This window comes from Lissotriton vulgaris, chromosome 7, assembly GCF_964263255.1.
Source record: "Lissotriton vulgaris chromosome 7, aLisVul1.2, whole genome shotgun sequence".
In the NCBI taxonomy this organism is placed as follows: domain Eukaryota; kingdom Metazoa; phylum Chordata; class Amphibia; order Caudata; family Salamandridae; genus Lissotriton; species Lissotriton vulgaris.
The window spans coordinates 432,292,887-432,303,752 of record NC_141695.1 but is presented as its reverse complement, the minus strand read 5'-3'; the positions used below and the strand labels follow the sequence as shown (position 1 = coordinate 432,303,752).

Sequence of the window (10,866 nt, the reverse complement as noted above, 5' to 3'; positions counted from 1 at the left end):
GGGAGGCGAAGCGCAGGTGTCTGGTGGAAGTTCATGCAGTGGTTGATGTATGCTGGTCCTTGGTAGTGCAGGGCTTTGTAGGCGTGGATCATAATCTTGAACTGACATATCCTGAATGGGCTGGCAGTGTAGCTTCCTGAGGTGCGGGTTGATGTGGAATTGTCTGGGGAGGTCAAGAATCAGTCTGGCTGCTGAGTTCTGTATGGTCTACAGTCTTTTTTCGAGAAGTGAGTGCGTTGCCGTAGTCCAGTCGGCTGGTGACTAGGACTTGAGTGACAGTTCTTTTAGTTTGGATGGGGAGCCATTTGAAGATCTTACAGAGCATGCAAAGGGTGAGTAACCAGGTAGAGGAGACTGTTGATCTTTTTTTTCATGGCGCGTTTGCTGTACGGTATGATGCCAGGGTTACTGGCATGGTCAGTCGTAGTTGGCAAGGGTCCAAGTTCAGAATGCCACCAAAAGTTGTTCCAAGCTGAGGCAATGCTCCTGAAGATCAGTACTTCCGTTTTGTCTGTGAGTTTAAGGCAGTTGTCTTTCATCCAGTCGGCAAAGCTTGTCATGCATCTGTGGAAGTTAGCCATGGTGCAGGATATATTTAATCATTGGGTTCTAATGATGTTGGCCAAGGGGGTGGGCGTTCATGTACCCATTGAACAATGTGGGGCTTAGGGACTTGAGGGACGCCACAGATGATGTTCTTGGGTTCTGAGGTGAAAGAAGGTAGGCAGACTCTATGTTCTTTTGGTGAGGAAGGGGGTGATCCATTTGAAGGCATTTCCTTGAATTCCAATGTGGTAGTCTCTCGATAGGGGTGTGTTGGGATATGGTGTTAAACGCTGAAGAGGTCAAGGAGGATCTGGGCCGCTGTTTCTCCCTAGTCCAGGAGGGTTCTGATGTCGTTGGTTTCATCGATTAGGGTTGTTTTGGTGCTGATTGGTACGGAATCTGGATTGGGAGGTGTCCAGAAGACTGTTTTTCAGGTGTTCATGAATTGGCGGTTGATGGCCTTTTCAACGACTTTGGCTGAAAAAGTGAGCAGTGAGATGGGACTGTAGTTCTCAGTGTTGCTGGGGTTTACGCCTGATTTTTACAGCAGAGGTTGGACTTCTGTATGTTTCCATTCTTCAGGAAGCTGGCTGTGGTGGTAGATGTGTTTGAAGATGGCGGTGAACTCAGTGCTGATTATCTTGCTTCCGAGGTTGAAGATGCGTAGCGGATAGGGGCCTCAGGGTGCTCCAGAGTCGATGGAGTACATGATGATGATGGTGGTGGTGGCTTGAGTGGTGTGTTGATTCCAGGTGGTGAGTAACCCTAGGCGGGGTTGGCGTAGTGCCAGCACGTGGAGATCCACAAGTTATGAAAAAACTCAATGGAACAGGAGCCCACGGCCTGCGGCCAGCTGAGGGTCCATGTGCCCGACCCGGGACGGAGGTTTCTTGTGCCCAGGCAGGCTCCCAGATCCCCCCGGCCTGGCTGGGTTGAGAAGCATTGACCTGGGCGGGGGCTTTGGGAGCCACCGTACTGCGGACTGCCGAGGGTCCGTCTGCCTGGGACGGGGGTCCCTTGGGAGGCTCCCCAAACACCCCCCCCAGCTGGGTTTAGAAGCAGGACCGGTTCCGTGGCCTGGGCTCTGGCAGGCCCTGGGGTGTGGATCCCACGTCGTGTGACCAGTCAAGGATCCGGGTGCCTGTCCCCCGCTTCGCCTGCGTGTTAAGGTGCCTGCGAGCCCCGGGTCAGAGTGACGTTGGGGGTCCCCCCTCGCACACCCTGCTTGAGACCCAGCCCTGTGCCCGAGACCCAGCTGGGGTCTCCAACCATCCGGGACACAGAGCCCCCGAGCCCTCCAAAGGGCAGGCGGGAGCCCTCCCATGAAGGCTTGGAGCGGGCAAATTGGCGTACTTTGGGCCCGGCCATCTGGTTGCGCCTTTCCCCTTGGACATCTGGGGCGACCAGATGGCTGGGCTGCCCTAGAAGTCCCGATGAGGGCTCGTTTGCCTCCCCAATCCCAGCCAGGGCTCCGGGAGGTCAGGCGCGTCCGTGCCTTGGGTCCCCTCCATCAGTGAGCTTGGGTTACCAGAAATGGAGGTACCTTTCCTGTGGATTACTGGGTACACCAGAAAACTTCACGCGCTGGGGGCTCTCAGCTGGCGACTAGATGGCCTAGGGCCAGGCAAATCCTCTGTCCGTTCTGCGGCCCACAGCGTGGCAAAGTGCCCGGGATGGGCTCCATCAGGCCCGGGCGGTCCTCCCTTGGGCATCCGGGCCCAAGACCTCTGGCTGGGCCCTCCCTACACTGGACACCGGCCTCTACCATGGGCCCATCGAGCGTTCCCCAGCTCAGCTTGGGTTCAGGAGGTACTGCAAGGGCCCTTCGTGGGCCTGGGGTGGATGGTGCCCTCCCCACCCTGGGCTCGTGGCAAGTCACCTGAGACTGGGTCCTTAGCCAGGCCTCTCCTGTGTGTGCCGACACTTCTGGCTGGGCACGGGGCTCTGTTCCCCTGCTCCGCCATTTGTCATTGTGCCTGAGGGACCCTTGGTCGGAGGTCCATCGGGAACCCGCGTCCGCAGCCCCGGGCCCAAGACCCAGCCGGGGTCTCCGAGCCCCCGGGACGTAGAGCCCCCGAACCCTCCAAAGGGCAGGCGGGAGCCCTCCTGCGAAGGCGGAGCCAGGCAGATTGGTGTCCTTTGGACCCGTCCATCTGGTCGGTCGCAATACATTCCAATGGGGCAACCAGATGGCTGGGCTGCCCTGGAAGTCATGATTAGGGTTCGTTCGCCTCCCCGATCCCAGCCAGTGCTCCAGGAGGTCGCGCGCATCCGCGCCCTGGGTCGTCTGTCTTGCGGTGCGCACGGGTTACTAGAAAAGAGGTACGCTTCCTCTGGATTACTAGCGACAGGGTACTCCAGAAACCCTCTCGGCCTAGCGGTCCTCAGTTGAACAGCCAGGACGCCCCCCCCCCAGCCAGGGGTTCTGACCCCTGGCCCAACATGTTGCATGGTGCCCAGAATGGGGGCCTGAGGGCCCAGGGAGGCCTCACCTGTGCCCGGGAGCCCCGACAGGGTCTGGGGGGCCCAGGCTCAGCCTCCTGGCCTGCCGCTCCTCCATGGGCCCAAGAAGGGCCCTGGGAGCCTGCCCCTGCTAGGCTGGGTTCAAGATCTCTGGAGGCCCTGCCCCCTGAAGGCCCTGGGGAGGGCGCCCTCCCCATCCTGGGCTCCGTCCCCGTGGGCCTGCCACACGGCAGGGTGCCCAGGACAGGGTCATGTGGGCCCGGGAAGGCTTCCCATGTGCCTCTGGGTCTGGAAGCCCTGGCTTTGGTCCAGGGGCCCACCGGGCCCCGGGTCAGGTGCTCCCACCCTGGACCCTGTCCCCTAGCCTGCCGTTCTGCCAAAGGCCCAAGACGGGGTTCCATTGTGCCCGGGAAAGCCTCCCCTGCTTGACTGGGTTCAGGAGCTCCAGCCGGGGGGCCCTTAGGGCCCTGGGGAGGGTGGCCTCCTCACCCTGGGCTCCGTCCTTGGGCCTGCTGCATGGCAGGGTGCCCGGGACGGGGTCCCACTGGCCCGGGAGCCCTGGCTAGGTCCATGGGCCCTGGGTGCTCCAGCCCTGGGCTCTATCCTGCAGCCTGCTGCTATGCCAAAGGCCCAAGATGGGGTTTTTATCGTGCCAGAGGAGACTCCCCCGGATTGGATGGGTTCAGGAGCTCTCTCTGGTACCCAGGGCACCCCTTGAGGGGCCTGGGGCCCCTGGACCTAGCTGGGGCTCCGTCTTCGGGCCTTCCGCGTGGCAGGGTGCTTGGAATGGGATCTCACGGGCCCGGGGAGGCTTCTCCTGCGCCTCTGAGCCTGGGAGCCCCACCTAGATCCAGGGGCCCGGGTTGGGTGCTCCAGCCCTGGGCGCTAGACTGCTGCTGTGCCAAAGACGGAATTCCTTTGTGCCTGGGGAACCCCCCCCCCCCTTGCTTAGCTGGATTCAGCAGATCCGCCCGGTGCCCCTGAGGGCCCCGGGGAGGGCAGCTTCCACACCCTAGGCTCCGTTCTTGGGCCTGCCGTGTGGCTGGGTGCCCAGGTGCCCAGGACCGGGCCCCGCAGGTACAGGTAGGCTTCCCTTGCACCTCTGGGCCAGGGCACCCTGATTTGGTCCATGGGCCCGCTTGGCCCTGGGTCGTCTGCTTCCACCCTGGGCCCTGTCCTCAGGCTTGTTGCTCCTCCAAGGGCCCAGAATGGGGGTCCGTCAGTCCTGTGCAGAACTCCCCTGCTGCGCCTGATTGTCAAGGTGTCTGCAGGCCCTGGGTCGGAGGGCCTGTTGGCTCCCCCTCACAGCCCCATGGCTTAGACCCAGCTAGGGCCCGGGCCTCCATCCCCATGCCCCAGCACCTGCTCCCCCTTTTGTTAGGGCACAGAAGGACCAGATGGCAGCCCTTCAAGCCCAGCCATCTGGTTGCGCCTTTCCCCTCGTGCATCTGGTCGCACCTATCCCCTCGGCCATCTAATAGGATGAGGATGATTGAGTATTACTTGCGTGAAGTTGTAGTGAAATCCAATCACAAAATCTGGTTGCTCTAAGGATATGGTAACTGCCACCCACCAATTACCAGAGATGTAGACCACTTCTACACCATCAAGCACAAGAAAAAGGGTTATATCCTGAGCATTGCTCAGGATATAACCCTTTTTCTTTCCCTATGCCATCTGGTCTTGCGCAATGCTTTCCAACTGAGTGACTAGATGGCTGGGCTTCCCTGGAAGTCCCGCCGAGGACTTGTTTGCCTCCTCGATCCCAGCGAGGGCTCCAGGAGGTCGGGCACGTTTGCGCCTTGGGTCACCTGGTGTGCACGGATTACAAGAAAATTGAGTATTTTTCCTCCGGATTACTAGGGAGTGGGTCAGTCAAACCCCCGTGAGGTCCTGCGATTCCAAGACAGCAAAAGGCAGGAGCCGGGCCTGGTTCTGTGCCTGCCTCCCATCCCTTCCCGATGGGCCTTTCCTCCGAGCCTCCCTGCCCGGGAGTAGGCAGACGCGAAGCCGGCATCCCCCACGCAGAGTGGCCTGCCAGGGGAAGGCCCTGGCCATATTTCGATCGATTAGGCACGCTCGGTCCGTTTAGGGATGGACTGCTTGGCCACCCCAAATGGACCGCCGGACTCGAGGGCCTGACGCTTCCCCTTACCCAGCAGAGCGAAGGCTGAGCAGCCCTGGGCGCTTGCGCCCCCCAGTGGTCCGACGCAAGCTGGAGAGGTCGGGTAGCACCATGCTCCGGTCTACAGACACTGCCGCTTGGCAGGTCTGTAGACCTTGCATGCTACTCTGTCGCCCCTCTCTGCCCCGCTCATTTCCACACCAGCTCGGAATGACTGTTCTGAGGGGTGCCGCCGCCAGGTTCTGCCACCCCTGCGTCTCCTTCAGGCTGTGCCTCGGCCCGCCTCTCTCCTTCCGGGGAGACAGCTGGGCCCGCTGGTGCCCATGCAACTGTTCCGCCACCCCCCCAGCGAGCCCTCTGGCCCAGGCAGGTGGGCTCCTTCCCCTAGCAGGCTCCCCAGAGGGAGGGGTGTGGGAAGGTTGTCGGTCAGGGAGACAGGCACCAGTTCCCAAACCCCACCCTGTCAGCAGGTGCGTCTACCTGGTTGATTCTACCAGTAGCATATGCTTGTCTCAAAGATTAAGCCATGCACATGTAAGTACACACGGCCGGTACAGTGAAACTGCGAATGGCTCATTAAATCAGTTATGGTTCCTTTGATCTCTCCATCTGTTACTTGGACAACTGTGGTAATTCTAGAGCTAATACTTGCTGATGAGTGCTGACCTCCCGGGATGCATGTATTTATCAGACCAAGACCAATACAGGCTCGCCTGGCCGCTTTGGTGACTCTAGATAACCTCGGGCCGATTGCACGTCCACGTGATGGCGATAATACATTCGGATGTCTGCCCTATCAACTTTCGATGGTGACCACGGGGAATCAGGGTTCGATTCCAAAGAGAGAACCTGAGAAACGGCTTCCACATCCAAGTAAGGCAGCAGGCGTGCAAATTACCCACACCCGATTCGGGGAGGTAGTGGCGAAAAATAACAATACATGACTCTTTCGAGGCCCCGTAATTGGAATGAGTACACTTTAAATCCTTTAACGAGGCTCCATTGGAGGGCAAGTCTGGTGCCAGCAGCCGCTGTAATTCCAGCTCCAGTAGCGTATATTAAAGTTGCTTCAGTTAAAAAGCTCGTAGTTGGATCTTGGTATCGAGCTGGCGGTCTGTCACGAGGCGAGCTACCGCCTGTCCCAGCCCCTGCCTCTCGGCGCCCCCTTGATTCTCTTGACTGGGGGTCTGAAGCGTTTACTTTGAAAAAAATTGGGTTTTCAAAGCAGGCCGGTTGCCTCAATACTTCAGCTAGGAATAATGGAATAGGACTCCGATTCTATTTTGTTGCTTTTCGGAACTGGGGCCAGGATTAAGAAGGACGGCTGGTGGTATTCGTGTTGCGACACTAGAGGTGAAATTCTTGGACCGGTGCAAGATGAGCGAAAGCATTCGCCCAGAATGTTTTCATTAACCAAGATCGAAAGACCCCCAGGACCACACACACAATTCAGCGAAGCCATCGCAGACTTCGTCAGTCCGCACGCCCTCACCTCCACAGACTACATCCTCCTAGGGGACCTCAACTTCCACCTAGAGAACAACAAGGACTGCAACACCGCCACCCTGCTGGACAACTTCACCAACCTCGGACTCAAGCAACTGGTGAACACCCCCACCCACTACAACGGCCACACGCTTGACCCCGTCTTCTCCTCCAGCAAGCACATCTCCTTCAGCCACTCCAATGGACTACACGGGACAGACCACAGCTGCGTCCACTTCAACTTCAGGAGAACCATGACCCACCACCACCCACAACAGGTTAACCGCAGAAGCTGGAGCAAGATCACCGCCGACCAGCTCGCCACCACTCTCAGCCAGAACCCGCCCACCAACACGACGGACCCCGACGAAGCAGCCCGCAACCTCACACAGTGGCTCACCGACTGCGCCGACGAACTCGCACCACTGAAGAATCCTCCCAGCAGACCCGGCAGCAGAAAAGCCTCGTGGTTTACCAACGACCTCAAAAACTCCAAGAAAACCTGCTGCACCCTCGAGAAAGCCTGGCGCCACGACCAAACAGCAGAACACATGACAGCCCCCAAGAACGCCACCCACAAACACCACCAGCTGATCCGCACCGCCAAGAAGACAGCATTCAAAGAACGACTGGACAACAACACCCACAACAGCAAGGAACTCTTCCGCATCGTTAAAGAGCTCTCCAACCCCAGCGCCTGCAACAACGACATCACACCCTTGCAAGACCTCTGCGACTCTCTCGCCTCGTTCTTCCACCGCAAGATCGCCGACATTCACAACAGCTTCGGCACACTGACCACGCACCCAACCACCGAACTAGCACACCCCACCACCACCCTCTGCACCTAGACCCCTGTCAGCACCAAAGACACCACCCGCCTGATGAACACCATCCACTCCGGCTCCCCTACCGACCCATGCCCACACCATATCTTCAACAAAGCCGACTCCATCATCGCACCCCATCTCCGAATCTTCATCAACAGCTCCTTCGCCTCCGCCACCTTCCTGGAGAGCTGGTAACACGCCGAACTGAGCGCCCTCCTGAAGAAACCCACAGCGGACCCCTCGGACCTCAAGAACTTCCGCCCCATCTCACTCCTCCCCTTTCCAGCCAAAGTCATCAAGAAGACCGTCAACAGACAACTCTCCGCCTTCCTCGAGACCAACGGATCCCTCGACCCCTCACAGTCCCAATTCCGAGCAAACCACAGTACCAAGACCGCCCTCATCGCAGCCACCGACGACATCAGATCCCTGCTCGACAATGGGGAAACTGCTGCCCTCATCCTCCTGGACCTCTCAGCAGCCTTCGACACCGTATGGCATCGCACCCTGAAACGGCGCCTCAGCAACACCGGAATTTAAGGAGCGGGGCTAGTTTGGATCATCTCGTTCCTCGCCGGAAGAACCCAGAGAGTCCGCCTCCCCCCGTTCCGTTCCGCGGCCACCGAAGTCATCTGCGGCGTACCGCAAGGATCCTCACTCAGCCCCACCCTCTTCAACGTCTACATGAGCCCTCCAGCAGCCATCGCTCGCCAACACAACCTCAACATCATCTCCTACGCCGACGACACCCAGCTGATCCTCTCCCTCACCAACGACCCCGCCACGGCCAAAGCCAACCTCCAGGAAGGAATGAAAGATGTTGCAGAATGGATGAAGATCAGCCGCCTGAAACTGAACTCAGACAAGACGGAAGTCCTCATCCTAGGACCATCTCCCTCTGCCTGGGACAACTCCTGGTGGCCCCCTGCCCTGGGCATCACACCCAAACCAACGGACCACGCACGCAACCTGGGCTTTATCCTGGACTCCTCCCTCACGATGACCAAGCAAGTGAATGCCGTCAACACCCTGCGCATGCTCCGAAAGATCTTGCGGTGGATCCCCACCAAAACCAGGAAGACGGTCACCCAGGCCCTCGTCACCAGCCGTCTGGACTACGGGAACACCCTCTATGCTGGAACCACAGCCAAACTCCAGACAAGTCTCCAGCACATTCAGAACGCCTCAGCACGACTCATCCTGGACATCCCTCACCGCAGCCACATCTCTGCCCACCTGATTAACCTGCACTGGCTCCCTGTCAACAAGAGGATCACGTTCAGATTCCTCACCCAAGTACACAAGGCTCTCCATGACACGGGCCCGAAGTACCTCAACAGCCACCTCACTTTCTACACACCCACCCGCCAGCTCCGCTCCGCCGGCCTCGCCCTCGCCTCCATCCCACGTTTTCGGAAATCCACCATCGGAGGTAGATCCTTCTCCTACCTGGCAGCCAAGACATGGAACTCCCTCCTCACTCACCTACGGCTGACCCGGGACCATCTCTCCTTCAGGAAACAACTCAAGAAGTAGCAACCCCCCACTCCAGCGCCTTGAGACCCTTACGGGTGAGTAGCGGGCTATACAAATTTTGTGATTGATCGATTGAAAGTCGTAGGTCCGAAGACGATCAGATTCTGTCGTAGTTCTGACCATAAACTATGACAACTAGCGATCTGGCGGTGTTATCCCATGACCCGCCAAGCATTTCCCGGGAAACCAAAGTCTTTGGGTTTCGGGAGGAGTATGGTTGCAAAGCTGAAACTTAAAGGAATTGACGGAAGTGCTCCAGCAGGAGTGGAGGCTGTGGCTTAATTTGACTCAACACGGGAAACTTCACTCGGCCCTGACACGGAAAGGATTGACAGAAGGATAGCTCTTTCTCGATTCTGTGTTTGGTGGTGCATGGCCGTTCTTAGATGGTGGAGCGATTTGTCTGGTTAATTCTGATAACGAACGAGACTCCTCCATGTTAAATAGTTACGCAACCCCCAGCGGTCGGCGTCCACCTTCTTAGAGGTGCAAGTGGCATTCAGCCACATGAGATAGAGCAATAACAGGTCTGTGATGCCCTTAGATACAATGAACGGATCAGCGTGTCTACACTTCGCCAACAGGTGCAGGTAACCTGCTGAACCCCGTTCGTGATAGGATTGGGGATTGCAATAATTTCCCATGAACGAGGAATTCCCAGTAAGTGCGGGTCATGAGCTTGCGTTGATTAAGTCCCTGACCTTTGTACACACCGCCCTTCGCAACTACTGATTGGATGGTTTAGTGAGGTCCTCGGATCGGCCCTGCTGGGGTCGGCACTGGCGGAGCATCGAGAAGACGATCAAACTTGACTATCTAGAGAAAGTAAAAGTCGTAACAAGGTTTCCGTAGGTCAACATGCAAAAGTATCATTAATGGCAGAGCGGCCCGAGCGACCGACGGCGCCAGCCTGAAGCCCTCGGCTGTCCCCTGCAAGCACACCCTAGGCACAGGACCCTGCCCTTGCGTGCCCTGGCCGGCGGAACGGTCTGTGGCCGCATGGGGCACTTGGATGAGGACGGGGCCTCGGTGGAGGACCGGACTGATGTGCAGTGGACGGTGGCGATCCCCAGGTACCGCTTAATGGGAGGGGCACAGAGGTGGGCCCTCCCGAGTCAGAGCACACACTCACCCGGCACGACCCCCGCGGTGGGGGTAAACTGAATGGCAGTGCTATTTTCTAGATACTTGCATATGTGTTTAGTCTTTCTCATTTCAGTTGGCTTGTTTGTGGGATGTGTGGGCTGAGGGGGAAATGTGGTTCCTGCGTTTGGTGGGCGTGACATATGATTCTGTTGGCGCTGTCACTGATTCAGGTGGGTAGGTTCTTGATAGCTTGATCTTGGTTGGTGGAGGTGAAAGGCGGTGAGGGCGTCGGTCCACTGGCTCTCTGATACTTTGTTCCTGCTGTGGTGATGGGTGCTTGGCAGCTTAGTGGGTGAGCTGGAGGATCCCGTGATGGTAAAGTGGACGATGCTGTGCTCTGTCTTGGTGAGCTTGGTGAACTGGCTGCACTTGACTCTGTTGCTGGCTGTGAAAATGGGGTCAGGTGTGTGTGTCCTGCGATGTGTGTGGGGTCGGGGGCAATCTAAGTGAGGTCCATGTTGTTCATGCTCTCCAGGAGGATTGTTGAGGTCTCTCAGGAAGATATAGTGCTTGGTGTCCATTGCAAGTAGGTGATGAGTTTGGGAATGGTGTTGCAGAAGCCGGGGCGAGGTCTTCGAAGTCTGTAGGTGATGGTGGTTTTGTCTGTATTGAGATGGAAGTTAAGGTGTTCCATATATGGGATGGCGCCTTCCACGGTGGTGGTGCAGAGGATGGTTTCCTTGTGAATGATGGCGATATGATTTGTTTTTGTGAATGCGGTCTCCGTGTTAAATC

The 10,866-nt window shown here is 57.8% G+C and overlaps 1 pseudogene; it reads left to right on the top strand.

Moving 5' to 3' along the window:
• Positions 1-5,611: 5,611 nt before the first annotated feature.
• LOC147701789 (18S ribosomal RNA) lies at positions 5,612-9,860 on the top strand (annotated as a pseudogene).
• The last annotated feature ends 1,006 nt before the right edge of the window (positions 9,861-10,866 follow it).